Here is a 19,213-nt window from a genome sequence, read left to right as displayed (position 1 = left end):
AGGAGGGGGAGGGGAAGGAGGAGAGGGTGGGGGGATAGAGAGGGGAGGGGGAGGGTGGGGGATAAAGAGTAGGGAGGAGAAAGGGGTTGGAGGAGGGAAGGGGAGTGGCTGTGGAGAGGGGTTTGAGGTGGGGAGGAGGAGGAAAGGGGAGTGGGTTAATGGAGGGGAAAGTATGTGGTGGAGGGGATTGGGAAGTGTGGTGGAGGAGGTGTGGAGGGAAGGGTTGGGGAGAGGAGGGGGTGTGGGGAGGGGAAGGGGAGGTGTGGAGGTTGGGGTGAGGGGAAAGATCAGGGAGGAGGAGAATCAATTAACAGTGATGAGGAGGGATTGATGGGGCAAATGGAGTGGGAAGAGGGTTGCAGAAGTTGGGATCAACTTTATCAGATGCAGAGAAAGAAGTTGGGTGAGTGGTGAGGGAGGGTGATTTGGTGACTGGCTGCAGACTTGTGGTGAATAGTTGATCTCCAATACAACCCCTCCAGCTGATTCATAAAGTCCAGTCATTAATGAAGAGTCGCTCGCGCAGGGGTATCCTGGTGGCTGCTGTCCACGCAGGCCAGCACCCTCCTACTGGGAGAGCCTACTGGGGAGGATCATGGCTTTCTAAGTGCAAAATCAAATGAACTTACTGCTTTTGCCCGACACCCCCCCCCCGCCCCCCCATCACCCCTCCTCTCCCCACCACGCAACACAGTGTGTCCACACTGGCCACACTGGCCATATCTTCACATCTCCCAGTGTTTGGGGCAGTTGGCGACACACAAGGGGGAAGAAACAGATGTAGAGGGAGGGTGGAGGTGGGGCATAACCTTTAGCCATATGCTGTGGGATCTGATAGGACATACATGAGGGAAGGGGCAAGCCATCAAGGAGAGGAAGAAGTACTGCACTCATTTGGCGCAGATCTCTTCCCTGAGCCTATTGTCGTCGTGAATACTGTGCTTCCACAGGAGTTGGGGCAAGTTTGATATGATATTAAAAGCCTTGGAAAATTTCTACAGATGTATGGTGACCAGTTGCATCATGGCCTGGCACCAATGACCCTGAGCGTAAAGTCCTGCAAACACAGCCCAGAATATCACAAACAAACTACCCCCCCACCCCCCACCATCGAGAATATCTATGGAGAATGTTGGCATCAGAGAGCAGCAGCGATCATCAAGGATCCACACCACCCAGCACATGCTGTTATCATCAGGAAAGAGGTCTCGGTGCCACAAGACTTGCACCACCAGGTTCAGGAACAGCTGCTACCCCTCCACCATCAGACTCCTCAACGACAAACTCGATCAGAGACACATTGCACATTATTAATGAATATATTTTTTCTGTATTGCTCAGTTTTTTTAAATATTTCTCTCTTTGTATTTGAACCATAGAACATTACAGCACAAACACAGGCCCCTTCCAGTCTGTGCCAAACCACTTTTTCTTGCCTAGTCCCATTGACCTGCACCCAGTTCATAGCCCTCCATACCTCTCCCATCCATATACCTGTCCAAATTTCTTTAAAATGGAGCCTGCATTCACCGGCTCAGCTGGAAGCTTGTTCCATACTCCTGCCACTCTGAGTGAAGATGTTCCCCCTAAACTTTTCTCCTTTCACCATTAGCCCATGTCCCCTGTTTGAATCTCACCACCCTTAGTGGATAAAAAGCTTATCTACATTTACTCTGCCTATCCCCCATAATTTTAAACATCTCATTCTTCTACGCTTTAGGGAATGAAGTCCTAACCTGTTTAAACTTTCCCTTTCCTTTTGTATCTTGAGTACAAATGTTTGTGCTACCGATGCAAAGAAAATTTGCCTGGCCCACAGGAAAAAGAAGCTCAAGGTTGTATGCGGTGTCATTTATGTAATAAATTTATTCAAGGCTGGGATTTTTGGACACTAGAACATGGGGATGGGTGGGAAGTTGTCAAAGTGCAAGATCTGCTGTGGGCTTACTGGGTGGTGGAATGGACTCGAGGACAGGCATATCAAGTGTGTTTACTTTGGTGACAAGCTGCTCTCCGCCCAGTGAGGATTGGGTAGGAGAAGTGTCCTGGCATGGAGCTCAAAGCAGAAGAATGTGTGAACACTGGCATCACTAGGGGGATGCAGACCGCACTGGGTGACACCATCAGAGGGGGTGACACGAAATGACTGGCTATAAAATATTTGTGCTGTGCTTCAGCAGAAATTTATTCTTATTTAAATAAAAATATCCCTGTAGTTAGTTATAACAACAAAAACATTTTCTGTAAGCCCAGCTGACATGCATCAATCTTCCCACAAGACTAAAACTTGATGCTCATTTTCTTTTTGAACCTTTTAATGTGCTCCAGTCAGAGCCGTCGTTGTGACCCGATGACAACGACGCTTCGAGTCCTGCGGTTCCCTCTGCACGCGCCCATCAGCAAGCGCTGCTGATTTTGTTGCTGCTGGTGTTTTTTACAGTCGCTGCTTTTGTCAATTTTTCTGGTGTTTTAGCTACAATATTGTGGTCATTTGTATTTGAGAAACGAAAGCATTAACTTTTTTGAGAATGAAGTAGCAATTAAGGGAAAAGAAGGAGAGAAATTTTAAAAAAAGGCTTCATGGTTGGGGGGGTGGTGGTTACCGCACTGGGTGACACCAAGCCTAGTGATGCCACTCTGTGTGAAGATGTCCGACGGCTCACGGATGTAACTGTGTGCTTGACCTTCAGATGGCAGCAGGCACAAGGTAATCTCCCTGGTAACAGTGCCACAGAGGGATATTTTTACAGGCCATGGGCCTGTGGTGCCCAATTGCAACACCCCCCAACCCCGTGCGTTTTGAAGGGTGGGAGGAAATCTCCACGGGGAGAACATGCAAACTCCTCGGCAGAGAGTGTGGGATTTGAACCTGGGTCGCTGGCCCTGTAACAGCATTGCGCTGACCATGCCGCCCCCGATATAGAAAGGCTAGGCACTGTGCAAAGCTCTAGCATATGTGGGAAATATGCCATTGCTCATTTTGGCAGGAAAAATAAAAACAGGAGCTTATTAATTAAGAGAATTTGTGATGCTTAGCACTTGATTCTCTGGTCTAAAATGGAGGAACAACATGGAAGTACAAGTTAAATTTAGTATCATCTAATTCTAAAGGTTCCATACATATACAACACGACGAAATGATGTCTCTCCACACCACAAAAACACACAGTATATAAAGATCACAGAAATAACAGTGACCCCGACATTTCCCTGTAACATATTCTGTTATGCCATTTAAGGGGCAGGACTGGAGGAAATAGACCACCAAGGGGACATTGCAGAGATTGAGAGTGCTGGGGGACAGCCACACCGTTGCGAGAATCTTTCAACTGAGACTTCAGGTTAAAGTTCCTCTGTCACCATTTAAAGAACGACTGTGGTAGGGGCAGTACTGAGGGAGCCCAGCACTGTGGGAGGAGGAGAACTGAGGGAGCCCCGCACTGTGGGAGGGGCAGTACTGAGGGAGGCGTGCACTGTGGGAGTGGGAGTACAGAGGGAGCCCCACATTGTGGAGGGGCAGTACTGAGGGAGCCCTGCACTGTGGGAGGGGCAGTATAGAGGGAGGGAGCATTGCAAGGAAGTACTGCATGGTGCCCTTCCCACAGTACCATGCTCCCTCATAGCACAGATTGTATCCCAGGGTGTTGTGTTCAAGCCAAAACCCAATACATTTGGGCTGGGGATTAGTACTGGCACCGAGCAATGATTTGCCACAATCAAAAGTGGGAGAAGTGGGCAAAGGCAGAACAGAGATGATAGTGCGGGGAGTTGAAGGATGTGAATGAGTGGATAGGAAAGTGTGCGAAGAGAGTGGTAGGAAATAGGAATGAGGGTAGAAGATGATGTGAATTCAGAATCAAGATTCCTTTATTGTCAGGAATTAAATACACAAAATTTGTCAACTTTTGCCTGCTGAAAAAGCACACGGAGAGGCCCCATCCACCAGGCTAGCCTGGCACCCTCACTAATGAAAGAAAGAGAAGCAAAAGGAATCCCCTTAGAGAGGATGAGTGTTAACATCGAACCTTTTGACCCTTCTTGTCGGTGCCAAACTACCTGGTCCCACTGACCTGCTCCCAGTCCATCCATGTACCTGCCCAAATTGTTCTTAAATGTTACATTCACCCCTTATGCTGGCAGCTCGTTCCACTTGATAATCTTCTTTTCTTCTTTCTTAGGGGTACTTGGGAGGGAGGGATTTTGACTCCCACCGCTCTCTGTGTGAAGAGGTTCCCACCCCCATGTTCCCCCTAAACCTTTCCCCTTTCCCCTTTCACCCTTAACCTCTGGTTAACCCACCCTCAAATGTGCCTGTCCACATTTACTCTGTCTATACCCCGTGGGGAACATGGCTGTGTAGGTGCGACCTCACTAGACTGTACAGGCTGGCCAATCTCCGATCCTGTAACTCCTCCTTATAGATTCCTAATAAAGGCTGATAGCCCTCATCTCCTCCCTCCATACCAGCCTTGGATTCAGGCCAACAGCTTGTAGCGACATGCCCGATGTTTCTAAATATTAAAGCCTTTAATCACTCATTTGTGGTTATTGATCACGCCACATATCCATCAGAATTTTGTATGCCTCTATCAAATCACCCTTCTACCCCAAAGATTCAAAACAAAGTCCAAGTTTGCAGCATTAAGGTGCTCTCTCTAAAAGAAATCACACCCTGATAAGATGATCAAGTGGATTCCAAGCCACTGTTTCTTAGAGTTTGGGACTCTGCTGACCAACTTAATTAATAAAAAACACAATGCTGGAGAAACTCAGCGGGTCAAGCAGTGTCCGTTATATAGCAAAGGTAAAAATACATTTCTGTTCTTGTGGGCTTGAGCCCTTTATCAAGGTATGGGGAAAAATGTCGGCAGGCGTCCAAACAAAAGAATGGAGGGGAGGAAGCTGTGGTCGCAAAGGTGGGAGGTGATAGGTGGAGATGAGAGGGAGGGGGCAGCAGAGATCAAGGGAGGAGGGATGGCTGGGTGAAGGGAGGAGGAGAACTGGGAAGGGGGAGGGGGGAAGAAACTGGAAAAGTCAATGTTAATGTCAGTTGTTCCTCCAATTTAAAAGGTTCTTTTATTAGAACGTAAAGCTACATGTAACATACATGAAATTCTTTAATTTTGTCCACCAGAGAGTCACTCTACCAGTCCCCCTCAAAGGGATGAGGCCCCAGCGAAGGACGAACTCACGACCCTTGGTTTAAAGACCAGTGTTCTAACCACTGAGCTATCGAAGCCTCTACAGGTGGTCTTGGTGGGACATAAGGCCATGGACAGACATGTGAGTTTGGGAGCATGACACAGAACTGAAATTGTTAGCTACTGGGAGGTGTCTGTCACTGGTGCGAACGGAGCGAAGGATCTCCAAATCTGCGCATCATCTCTCCGATGTCAAGAAGGCCACAGTAAGATGCAGTGAATCAGTCCTGCTGATACACAAGCGAAGTGTTGCTTCACTTGAAAGGCCTGTTTGGGGCCCATGGTTCCAATTCCAGACTTAATTTGTAAGTTGTCATCGGCAGTGCTGGTGTGCAAACTGTTCGATTAAGGTTAGCCCGTTATTCTCCCCTTGTCTGGGGAGCTGAGGAACTCTTCTTCAACTCTCACTGACAAAAATAGGTCAAATAGCCCCATTCTGCACCTGAGACGGATATTCATCCATTCCGGAACTGTGCGGACAAATCCCATGGGCGGTGGGGCTAGTCACAACTCACAACCCACGTCCTATCCTTTGCCAGCGGTGGCCAGGTGGAAATCTCTCTGTCTCTCTGAGTCAGAAGATTGTGCATTTAAATCGAGAGCATGGGTAAAATCCAAACCAGAATCAGAATTTATTGCCGTGATCATGTCACAGAATTCGTTGTTTTGCAGCAGTGCAAATATTGCTATAAAATTACATTTAAAAATAAATAAATTAGTGCAAAAAATAAGAGAAAGTGAGGTCGTGTCTGTGGTTCATTGTCCATTCAGAAATCTGATGGCAGAGTTGACAAAGTCAAGTTTATTATCATCTGATTGTACAACCTGGTGAAACAGCGTTCTCCGATCCTTGGTGCAAAACACGCAGCCACAGAACCAGACGTAGCACACATACAGGCAGATAATACATATGCAGGACAAGTATTTCATTTATATAAATAAATATTGTTTTGGATGTATGAGAGTCTCAGACGGTTATTGTGAGCAGTTCCTTTGGTCGTTCAGCATTCTCACTGCCCTTGGGACAAAGCTATTGCTCAGCCTGGTGGAGCTGGCTCTGATCTTCCTGGATCTCTTACCCGACGGGAGCAGCTGAAAAGTGTTGTGTGCGGTGGTGTAAAGGGGTCCCCAATGATCTTGCGTGCCCTCGTCAGACAACAGTACTGGTTGATCTCGCTGACGGGGGGGAAGGGATCCTCTCTGCCGCCCTTAAGGTCTGCTGAGTGCTCATCTTTGGGTTCCTGTACCACTTACCTAGTGGTAGTGGTGTGAAGAGGGCATGACTTGGGTGCTGATGGTCCTTGAGGATAGAGGCTGCATTCGATACTCTTGGATGGAGTGGAGACTGATGCCTGTGACGGCTCAAGCCAAGTTCACAGCTCCCTGTAGTTTTTTTCTTGTCCTGTGCATTGCAACCTCAAGTTTTAATCTGGGACCTATACCCCAATATTAAAGCTCAATGCTTGTCACATAAGTAACCCCTGCAAGATTACCCCAACAGCATAGTTTATGAAAATAAAGGATCAGTGATTTTGGATGGAGTTGAGGAGCAAATTGTCTTCTCTGATTTAAATTTTTAGCCAGAGGATTCTTTACCCTTTTTGGACCTAGCTAGTCAAGGATGGAATGGAACAGATAAGATAGTGGGTGAGAGCAAGGTTTGAATCGCCTTGACCTGGCTCCCAAAGCCTCCTCCAGCAGGACGGGACAGGAGAAGAAAGTGTGTGGAAACTCCATGCCCTGCAGGTTCTCCTCGAAGCTGCACACCTTCCTGCACACCTTCGTCTTTGCTGGGTATAAACTACGAAGCCCCAGAGGTCTGCAGCGGTTCAAGAACGTGGCTCACCCCTCCCTCACTATTGCAAAAACAGCAAGGCATGGAGTAACAAGCAATAAGCAGAATTAATTGTTGGCTGCAAATTGGAGGCCAAAATTTGTACATTATAACTTTAAGTGCATTGGGAAACATAATATTAATGCAGTGAAACCCCTGTTATCTGGAATTCAAGCAACTGGCAGTCTCAAGCAACCGGCAAAAAATAATCGCGGTAATTAATTATTGCAGTTGGTGTAGCAGTTAGCGCAATGCCTTTACAGCGCCAGCGATCAGGACCAGGGTTCGAATCTGGCGCTGACTGCTTGTACATCCTCCCCATGTCTGCGTAAGTTTTCCCCAGGGGCTCCAGTTTCCTCCCACCATTTGAAACCTATAGGGGATGCAGGATAATTGGGTGTAAATGGCATGTTACTGTGCTGTATGTCTGAATTTTTTTTTTTAATTTAAAAATTGGAAAAGAAATATGGAAGTTTTAAAATGGCATGCCTTGCCATTAGTTAAACAATTGTGCAACATGCAATCTCAAGCAACCGGAAAATTCACTTTTCCAGCATCTGCCAATCCCCATAAGTGCCGGATACCAGGGACTTTACAGTATCTTTACAGCTGAGGTCAGGAAACTCAGTTACTCCTGAGAAACATTTCACTCGTTACCAACGTATTAAAGGACACATCCCACCTCGGTTACTTCTCCGTCCCCACCTCTCCACTCTGGGCATGAAAATCTTCAGTTTGAAGACACAAACCTCCAGGTTCAAGGATAGTTTTTCCGCTGTTATCGTGAACCTCCCATCACGACAGGATGATGCCTTGCACTGTTTAATGGTACCTTTGGGTGTATTTAAGGCAGAGATTGATAGGCTCTTGATTACCCAGGGCATCACAGGTTACAGGGAGAAGGCCGGCCAAAAGGATCAGCTCATGGTTAAATGGTGGGGCATACTCAATGGGCTGAATGGCCTATTTCTGCTCCTGTGTCTACACTATGCACTCTGATTTTATTGTAACCCCATGTTTTTATTCCTGTAGAGTTAACTTCCCTGGATAACACACATCTTTTCAGTGAATCTCAGTGCATGTGACAGGACAGAATTCAATTCAATCGGACGGGAATTTAATCTACTCAATACGTGCAGTTCAAATCAGGCTTCTTGCCTCGGCATTCTTGGAAAGATTTAAAGCTCCTTGTTTATTTTTATCAAAAAATCTGACTTAATTTAATCCTCCAAAGGATTTCCTCCAGCAAATGTTTGATTGGCAGCTCCCCGCTCGCCCCCACCCAGGGCTCTTAGCATTGACACCAAAGCTTTGAATGTTCCTGAAGGATCGTTGCAATTATTTGCAAAGAGTCAGAAGCGATGTGAAATTTATTCAAGGAAATCGTTGAACTTCTCCCTGTGTCTGCCCACAGCACAAGGAGAAGAACAAGACAGCAGCAGAGCGACGTCGAGCTACGTCCTGTGGCCGAAATCCCTCATTCTTTAAAGCGTTCCAGTAAATCTGTTCCTCTCCTCATTTGGATGATCAAATACTTCCAGCTATTTATAAAACTACATGCTTTTTTTCCCACAATCTTTCAAAAACTCAGGATATGGCAAAGGACATGGAAGAAGAGAGAATTCTTAACTGAGATGGAGCACCACTCCTGCAGTGCAGGGCTTCCTCAGTACTGCCCCTCCCACAGTGCAGGGCTCCCTCAGTACTGCCCCTCCCACAGTGCAGGGCTTCCTCAACACTACCCCTCCAGAGGAGTCACGTGATGGAGTAGTGGCCGGTAGGGTAAAACTAGCCCTCTCCAGAAAAGAAGAAAAAAAGTTAAGAAAAAACAAAATTCAATAAATATAAAATATAAGAAATAAAAGATAAAGTTGCAGAGAAGAGAAAGAAGATGTCACCCAAGAATAAAAAAGTAAAAACAATGGGAAAAAAAGAAGAAAAGACACCGGAAAAGAAAGGAGAAGGCCTTACCTGCACGAAGGAACAAGGAGCCGTCGTGGTGAAGAGCGCCCGATCTCCAAGGTTGGTGTCAGCCCTGTGGAGTCATGACTCCCCGACCGATGGACTGCAAAAATGACTCTCTGAGCCAAACAAAAGTGCGCAATTGCACATGCGCGAAGAGTCACGCATGAGCAGTGCGCAATCTAAGGTAAAGGAAAACACCGACGGGAGGGGGGGGCTCAGCCAAGGAGTGGGCAACCACAGCGCGACACCAGGGCTCTCAGCTGGAAGATGAGGAAAGCGGCAGGAGAGGCAGTGAAGTATCAGGTGAGAAAGAATGTTGACGGGGTGAACGGTAAGAGGAGCAGCAGCAGGAGGCTCGACAGATGAGCAGCTCAGAAGGAGACGACCAACAGCAAGAGGCCAAGCAAGAAGAGGCCCGACAAAGTGAGACAATCAACTCATCAGAAAAATCAGAAGAGACACAGATACAAGGAAGAGAAGAAGAAGACACAAACAGGAATGAGAAATGTCTGTAGAAATGGAAGTGAATGACTTTAGAGGAAAATTGGAAGAAAATGATAAAAAAAAATTAAAGAGTCACAAGAGTTGTTATCTCAGAAAATTGTTATGTTGGAAAATTATAGTAGGAGGGTGAAGGCACAGACATGAAGGAATTTACAAAAGGATGGATCCCGAAGGTCCTGGGAATGAGAGAAATGCAGGAAGGAATGAAAATAAAAAGGGCTCACAGAGCATCAGCCCCAAAACCACAGACACAGCAAAAACCAAGATCCATCTTAGTAAAGTTTTTGAGATACATGACAAGAGAAAATATACTGGAGTGGGCAAAGAATAAAATTAGAGAAGATAATGAACGATTGGAATACAAGGGTCAAAAAATATTTTTTTACCCAGACATAAGTTTTGAATTCTTAAAGAGGAGGAAGGAGTTTAATACAGCAAAATCGATCCTAAGGAAAAAAGGTTATATATTTATGTTAAGACATCCAGCGGTGCTTAAAATATTTATCCCAGGGGAGCAAAACAGATTGTTCTCAAATCCGGAGGAAGCACGAGAATTTGCAGAACGCCTTCAGGACAGAAGGAGAGATGAAGAGATGTAACAAGAACGACGATAAAATACATATAAAGATGTAAAGATAATGTAAGAACTAAAGAAGGGAAAGAGAAGGGAAGAAAGGAAGGGGGAAAAAAGGGAGAGCTTTGTTATATGTGTAATAAAAGTCTTTTCTGGAGGGGGTTGGGGGGAAGAGAATAACTGTCACTGCAAAATCAGTTGACGCTTGCGAGCAGGTTCGCAATCCAAATGGAGAGGGGAGTTGTGGTTGCCCGGCAAGGGATAAGGGGCAACTCAGAGAAGGGGGAGGGATGTTTGGGGCTAAGGGAATAATGGATGTGGGAGTTGTTGAAGTATTTTGTTTTAAATGTGTTGTCATACATTAAGTTCAAAAAGGGAAAACTGAGAGATGAAAATGGGGAAAAGGGGGATGGTGGTGGTGAGGAAGCAGAAATTAGGTGTAAACAGGATATGAGATGGCCATGTTGAACTATATGACTATAAATATTAATGGAATACATAACCAAATTAAAAGGAAGAGGCTATTAAATTTACTGAAAAATTAAAAAAATAGACATAGCATTTGTGCAGGAAATGTATCTAACTGAAGTGGAACATAATAAATTAAAGAGAGACTGGGTAGGACACGTAGCGGCAGCATTGTATAATTCAAAAGTCAGAGGTGTAGCTATATTAATTAATAAAAATGTACCAATCAAAATAGAGGAGGAAATAATAGATCCAGCAGGGAGGTACGTAATGATAAAATGTCAGATATATTCAGAATTTTGGAATTTGATCAATATATATGCATCTAATGAAGAGAATCAAAAGTTTATGCAAGATTTTTTTTGAAGATTGTGGATACGCAAGGGAATATATTGCTGGCAGCACCCAAGAGAGAAGGAATACTCATTATTATTCAAGTAGGCACAAAACATACTCAAGGATTGATATGTTTTTGTTGTCAGCCCATATTCAAGGGAGAGTTAGGAAAACTGAGTATAAAGCTAGACTACTATCTGATCATTCACCCCTGTTATTAGCAATAGAACCGGAGGACATCCCACCAAGAACATATAGATGGAGGTTAAACTCCATGTTACTTAAAAGGCAGGAATTTAGAGAATTTATTGAATGCCAAATTAAAACATATTTTGAAATAAATACGGAATCAGTGAAAGACAAATTTATAGTATGGGACGCAATGAAAGCCTTCATTAGAGGGCAGATAATAAGTTATGTGACTAAGATGAGAAAGGAATACAATCGGGAAATAGAGCAGTTGGAAAAGGAGATAGTAAGTACAGAAAAGGAATTAGTAAAAAGGAATGATTTAACGAAAAGGAGAGAATTGGCGGACAAAAAAAAAGAAACATTACAAACATACAAGGTGGAAAAGAACATAATGAAAATAAAGCAAAAGTATTATGAACTGGGAGAAAAAACACATAAAATATTAGCCTGGCAACTTAAAACAGAACAAGCTAAAAGAACTGTATTGGCATCAAGGAAAAAGGACAAACAAATTACATATAACCCAATAGAGATTAATGAGAACTTTAAGGAATTCCATGAACAGTTATACCAAACTGAGAACGAGGGGAAAGATGATAAAATAGAGAAATTTTTAGCTAAAATTGAACTGCTAAAATTGCAGGAGGAACAAAACAAACTGATAAAATCATTTGAAATAGAGGAAGTACAGGATATATTAAAAAAGGTGCCTAACAATAAAACGCCAGGAGAGGATGGATTCCCAATAGAATTTTATAAAACATTTAGAGTTATTAATTCCTCCTCTCCTGGAAGTAAAGAACCAGATAGAAGAAACACAAAACTTGCCAGATTCATGTAAGACAGCAATAATTACAGTAATACCAAAGACGGGGAAGGATCCATTAACACCAGCATCATATAGACCAATATCTCTACTTAATTCAGATTATAAGATAATAGCAAAATTATTAGCAAACAGATTGGCCAAATGTGTACCAAAAATAGTAAAACAAGATCAAATTGGATTTATTAAGAAAAGACGAACAGCGATAATGTCTGTAAACTTATTAATCTAATTCATGCAGCTCAAGGAAATGAGAAGCCAACAGTGGCTGTTTCTTTAGACGCAGAAAAAGCCTTTGACAGAGTAGAATGGAATTATTTATTTAAAGTATTACAGAGGTTCAATCAATCAGGAAAATATATTATTTGGATTAAAGCATTATATAAGGGACCATTGGCAAAGGTAACAGTAAATGGATATGTATCGAACCAATTTAAATTAAGTTGGTCAACTAGACCGGGATGTCCATCATCCCCCTCATTGTTTGCTTTAGCAATAGAACCATTGGCAGAACTGATAAGAACAGAAAATAAAATAAAAGGGATAAAAATAAAGGAGGAGTATATATGTTTATTTGCAGATTACATCATAGTACACTTAACAGAACCAGAAATATCAATAAAAGAACTACATAAGAAAATGAAGGAATATGGAGAAGTATCGGGATACAAGATCAATGCAAATAAAAGTGAAGTGATGCCAATGAGTAATGTGGATTATACAGAATTTAAAAAAGAATCACCATTTAAATGACAAACACAAGCAATCTAATACCTAGGTATTAGGTTAGATAATAACTTAAGTCACCTGTACAAACTAAGTTATCAGCTACTAATAAAGAAATTGCAGGAAGACTTAGAACATTGGAAAGAATTACCCTAACTTTGATAGGAAGGGTAAATTGCATTAAAATGAATGTGTTCCCAAGGATACAATACTTATTTCAATCATTGCCAATTCCCTTAACAGAGAAATTCTTTAATGAACTAAAGAGAATAATAAGGAAATTCTTGAAGAAAGGGGGGGAGGGGTGAAACCGAGGATAGCGTTAAATAAATGAACAGAAAGGTACAACCAAGGTGGTTTGCAGTTACCAAACTTTAAAAATTATTATAGAGCAGCACAATTAAGGTATTTATCAGATTTTTACCAGACAAGGGAAAAACCAGACTGGACTAAGATAGAGCTAGATAAAATAGGGAGAAGTTACCGGAACATATACTTTATAAGTGGGATGAAAAGCTGGTGCAATATAAAAACTCAGCAGTACTGCATCATTTATTTAATATATGGAAGAAGATTCACTTAGAAAGGAATAAAACAAATTACCAAATACCAAAATTATTATTGACTCAAAATCAACTAATCCTTTTCACAATAGATAACCTTTCCTTTAGAGAATGGGAGAGAAAAGGAATCAAAAGAATAGAAATTTTTTTTGGGAAATAATTTATTAACATTTGAACAGTTGAAGTACCAATATGGAATAACTCATGGTACAATGTTTGCATATCATCAACTGAAAGCTGATTTAAAGGATAAATTGGGAATCAGACTGAGATTACCAGAAGGAAGCAGCTTTGAATATGTGATTACAGACACAATGATAATAAAAAGATTTATAACAAACATGAACATCAAGCTGCAAGAGAAGGAAAATTATGAAATAAGCTGTAAACCCAAACAAAAGTGGGAACAAGATTTAAACAAAGATAAAAATGAAACATGGGAAAAGTTATGTTCTCGAACTATGAAGAATATAAGGTTACGCATGGTACAATATAATTGGTTACACAGGCTATATATCACGCCCCAAAATTTAAATAAATGGGACCCAACAGTATCAGACAGATGTTTTCGTTGTAAGAAGGAAATGGGAACAACAATACATGCAATTTGGGCATGTGAGAAAGTGAAAAACTTTTGGGAAGATCTAAATCAGATATTAAATAAAATCACAAAAAATAACATACCAAAAAATCCAGAGATCTTTCTTCTAAGTAATATAAGAAGTAAAGAATTAGGCCTCAAATTGGCTAAAGCACAAAAAAGATTTATTATGATAGCCTTAGCAGTAGCAAAAAAATGTACAATGTCAACTTGGAAAATGGAAGAGAGCCTGAGAATACAGCAGTGGTACATAGAAATGAATAAATGTATTCCATTGAAAAAAAAACATAATTTTAAAAATAAAGTCACATTATTTGAACAAATTTGGGAATCGTACATGGAACAGAAGAGAGAGGGCTCGCCTCGGACCTCCACCCCCTAAAATGATAAGAAGACAAAATGACTTGATCCAGTGTGTAATTTGGATGACACTTTTTTCTTGTTTATTTTCATTATGTGATGACGTTGTTTAATGGTTTTATTGTATTGTATATGTTGAATGTTTATTGGTTTTGGGGGGGGGAAGGGGGGAGGGAGGGTAGCGGGAAAAAAAGGGAGAAAATGCCACTGTGTATATATAATGAGAATGTTTGTGTGTATTTTGGTTGATATGATTCACAGTGTGAAAAATAAAAAATTATAAAAAACACACTGCCCCTCCACAGTGCAGGGCTCCCTCAGTACTGCCCCTCCCACAGTGCAGGGCTCCCTCAACACTGCCCCTCCACAGTGCGGGGTTCCCTCATTACTGTCCCTCCAGCAGTGCAGAGCTCCCTCAGTATTGCCCCCCCACAGTGTGGGGCTCCCTCAGCATTGCCCCTTCCACAGTGCAGGCTCCCTCAGTACTGCCTCTCCCACAATGCGGAGCTCCCTCAGTACTGCCCCTCCCACAGTGTGGGGCTCCCTCAGCATTGCCCCTTCCACAGTGCAGGCTCCCTCAGTCCTGCCTCTCCTACAGTGCGGAGCTCCCTCAGTACTGCCCCTCCCACAGTGGGGAGCTCCCTCACTGTCCCTCCCACAGTGTGGGGCTCCCTCAAGTCTGCCCCTCCCATGTGACACCCCTTTTTGACTATTTTGACTGTAAATCAATACTGGCCTTTATTATTCTTTATCCAATTGTTATAAGTTCTACATTAGTTTACAATTCAGACTATTTACACAAGTTAGAAATTGAAACATAATTATCTCTATTGATAATGTCGATACCGGGGAGACAACCATTCTCTGAGACCCTCCAAACTGCCCATGGGCACTGAGTTCTCCTCCTCCAGGGCTATGCGGGCATACAGGGTCTGCCTGTAAGAGGGGCAGGTGGTCAGCCTGAGCTGAACCCTCAACTGCCCGCTGCCTGGACCCATGGATGGCCATCTTGGCCAGGCCCAGTACTCAGACTGATGAGGAAAGCCCTCGACCGACCCTCCCTCCTCTGTGACCGGGTGCCAGGAGCATGGGGCTGAACCGGAACTTGAGGAGAAACCCCTTCGAAGCCTGCGAGCAGGGGCTGCACCCTCGCCCACTCCATATCTCCATGAAACATGGTCTCCACCAGGCGGCTGAAGTGACAGGCACCTGGCAAGTCCATGAATCGACTCCACTCCTGACTAGACCTGCTGCCTTCGCATTTCGTAGACAAATCTCAGATTTCCCCTCCATTTTCAGACTAGCTGTAACGGCTGGGGCCATCGCTCCCCACCACTGCCTTTGTGCATTTTCCACCCGTGATGGTTGGGGACAAGTATCGTGACCACATTTTCCTCTTCCAATGACACAAATGAATTCCTGGCCTCAGGGTTTCTGCACCACCCCCTCCCCGACAGCGTGGCGCTCTCTCAGTAATTCATGTACAACCCAGGATCTCCAACTTGGGAACTTGGCTGACTCATTTCCAGAAATGCTGGAGGAACCCAGCCGGTCTCGCAGTGTCCATAGGAGGTAAAGATATATTACTGACGTCTTGGATGTGAGGCCTTCCTCAAGGTAAAAGCAGAGAACAGGAAGGCGTAAAATTAAAGACTAGCCGTTGGGGGGGGGGGTGGGTGGAGGGGTGGGGTAGATGGGGGGAGTCCAGTCCAACAAAAGGCGTTAATTAGAAATGGATAATTTGGGCCACAATATAACAGTAGTGGGTTGTGTCGAGGAAGGGGACGAGTCAACATCTAGGATGGAGATTGAAGACTTGCTGAATGGTGCACCAACAACAACCTTGCATTCAATGTCACCAAAACCAAGGAGCTGATTGTTGTTTTCAGGTAGGGAAGGGCAGAGGTGGACGATCCAGTGATCATTAGGGGATCAGAGGTGGAGAGGGGGCGTAAATTTCGTTTCTTAGGAGTCACTATCTCGGAGGATCTTTCCTGGACCCAACACACAAGTCAGTTCCTCTGCTTTCTCAGGGGTTTGCGGAGGTTTGGTATGACACTGGAAGCCATGGCAAATTTCTACAGATGTGTGGAGGAAAGTGCGCTGACCAACTACATCATAGTCTGGTATGGGAACACCAATACCCACTGAGTGTAAAGCCCTGCAAAAGGTAGTGGACACAGCCCAGGACAAAACCTTCACCACTTTTTAAAACATCTACACTGAACACTCCCGTCGGAGAGCAGCAGTGATCATCAAAGATCCACACCACCCAGCACACGCTCTATTCTCGCTGCTGCCATCAGGAAAGAGGTATCGGTGTCACAAGACTCACACCACCTGGTTCAGGAATAGCTGCTACCCCTCCATCATTGGATTCCTCAATGACAAACTCAATCAGGGACTTTTACTTGTGCACTTTATTGATTTTATTTTTGTTCTCTCTGTATTGCACAGTCAGTTTGTTTACATTCATTAACTGTTTGTTTATATGTTTTATGCTGTTTACAGTTTATTTTTTGCACTACCAATTAGTGGCAATTCTGCTGCTCCCGCAGGATAAAGAAATCTCAGGATTGTATGTGATGTCAAGTATGTTCTCTGACAATAAATCGGATAAGGGGAGAGGTGAAAATTAATATTGGCTCTGTGAAAGGAGAGAGAGAGGAGAAAGAGGGAGAGCTGGGGTCAAGGCCACAGGGGGAAGAAGAAGTGGGAAGGGGGGTTGTCTAACGGAAATCGGAGAGGACGACGTTAATACCATCTGGTGGGAGGGCACCATGGGTCTGTCCATCGCAGCAATGTGGATCTCCCAGCGGCCACCCCATTGCAACTCCCCATCCCGTTCCCTCACTGACATGTCTACACACGGTCTCGCGCACAGCCAGACTGAGGCCACCCGCAAATTGGAGGAACAACACTTCATCTTCCGTCTGGGCCCCTGCCATCATTACCATCGACCTCTCTGGTTTCCATTAAGAACCTCCCCCCCCTTTTTCTTCTTCTCCGTCTCCTTCTCATTAGTTCTCTCTCTCTTTTCACTCCCCCCTTTCTCCTCTGTCCCCTTTCACAGAGCCAAAATCAATTCTCACCTTTCCTCTCCAATTAACACCTTTTGGTCTGGTCTCCTTCCCCCCACCAGCCTTTAGTCTCTTTTTTCTGACGCCTTCCTGTTCTCTGCTTATTCCTTGAAGAAGACCTCAGATAGGCCTGAAACATCGGTCCTATGGATGCTACGAGACTGGCTGAGTTCCTCTGGCATTTCTGTGCTTTAACTAAAATCACTGTGTCTACAGGCTGTCGGGTTTTACCCTGACTCATTTCCACATTGTTTTTATTAAGGGAAGCTCCCCGTTGGTTGGGAATAAAATTTGGATGTACTAATGGTCTCTTAATGCTTTAGACACAGATGTGATCCGTACTTGAATCAGATTGCACATCTATTTTTAGTCCTTTAAGTATCTTAGCTCTAAAATTGAGCAACAATAGCTCTGAAGCTCAATGCATGGCCTTCTTAATAAATCAGCCAAGTGACATTGCCAACCAGGACCACAGTTTCCACAGTGTCCTGTGATCACTAGATCTCAATGTTTAACTGTAGTTTTCTCACACTCTGGTTCCCGATACCAGCAACAACGTTGAAGGCCTTTGCACATCTCCCAAACTAGGTCCCCAGGAAATGATTGGCAGTAATTGACCTGAGAGGTTATTACCCTGGGAATGGGTGGGTTTCTGGGGGTGATTTAATGAAGGGCTTGAACATTTCAAATGGCATTTGAGAGAGCCAAGATCCAGGATTCCATAAAAAGTGCATGATCTGATCGGGAATTCCGGAGTAAGATATTTTCCCAGTAAGTGAAGGAATGTGGAACTATCCCACAAGGAGGAGTGTAGGTGAACAGCAGAGCTGGGCCTAAGGGGTCCTGAAGAAACACCACATGGGAATAGAATGGAAATGGAGAGGTGGGGGAGAGACAGAAAGGTGGGGGAGAGGATGGGTGAGACAGAGAGGTGGAGGAGAGACAGAGAGGTGGGGGAGAGGGTGGGAGAGACAGAGAGGTGGGGGAGAGGGTGGGAGAGACAGGTGTGGGAAAGATAAAGAGGTGGGGGGGAGAGAGTGGGGGAGAGAGAGAGAGAGAGAGACAACACACACACACACACACACACACACACACACACACACACACACTCTGGGAGACATGTATTAACCCCCTATCAGACTTTCGCAGGAAGTAGAGAGGTGGGGAAAACTTTCCACTGACATAGACTACAAACCCTCTAACTCCCACAACTACCTTATCTGCACGTCCTCACACCCTGTCCCCTGAAATGATTCCATCTCCTTCTCTCAATTACTCCGTCTCCGCCGCATCTGTTCCCGAGGTGAGGTCTTCCAGTCCAGCTCATCTGAAATGTCCCCCTTCTTCCACAAACGTTGCTTCCCCTCCACCACCATCAACTCAGCCCTCACTCTGTTTCCTGCTCATCTGCCCCCAGATGCAACAAACACAAGATGCCCCTCATCCTCACCTTCCACCCCACCAGCCTCCGCATCCCACGCATTATCCGCTGGAATTTCCGGCACTTACTACAGGATCCCACCACCAGACACGTTTTTCCTTCTCCTTCCCTCTTGGCCTTCTGCAAGGACTACTCCCTCCGCGATTCCCTCGTGCACTCATCCCTCCCCACCCATTGCACCCCCATCGCCTTCCTCTGTGCCCGTAGAAGGAGCAACATTTGAGCCCACACCTCCTCCATCGCCACGGTCTGGGGCCCCCGAGCAGGCCTTTCACGTGAAGCAACATGTACATCCACAGGATTGATTTACTGCATCCGGTGCACCCTACATGGGAGAGACCGGTTGCAGACTGGGAGATCGCTTCTCTCAGCACCTCTGCTCCATTTGTAACCACGGCGACCTCCCAGTGGTCAACCATTCCAACTCCCGCACTCCCACGTCTGTCCATGGCCTTATACACTATCCCACCCCGACCACCCAGAGGAACAACACCTTAATGCCCGCCTGGGCATCCTCCAGCCAGATGGCATGAACATTGACT

This window comes from Narcine bancroftii, chromosome 2 (genome assembly GCF_036971445.1).
Source record: "Narcine bancroftii isolate sNarBan1 chromosome 2, sNarBan1.hap1, whole genome shotgun sequence".
NCBI lineage: Eukaryota > Metazoa > Chordata > Chondrichthyes > Torpediniformes > Narcinidae > Narcine > Narcine bancroftii.
The sequence above is the reverse complement of the archived record's forward strand: the minus strand, read 5'-3'. Positions refer to the sequence as shown.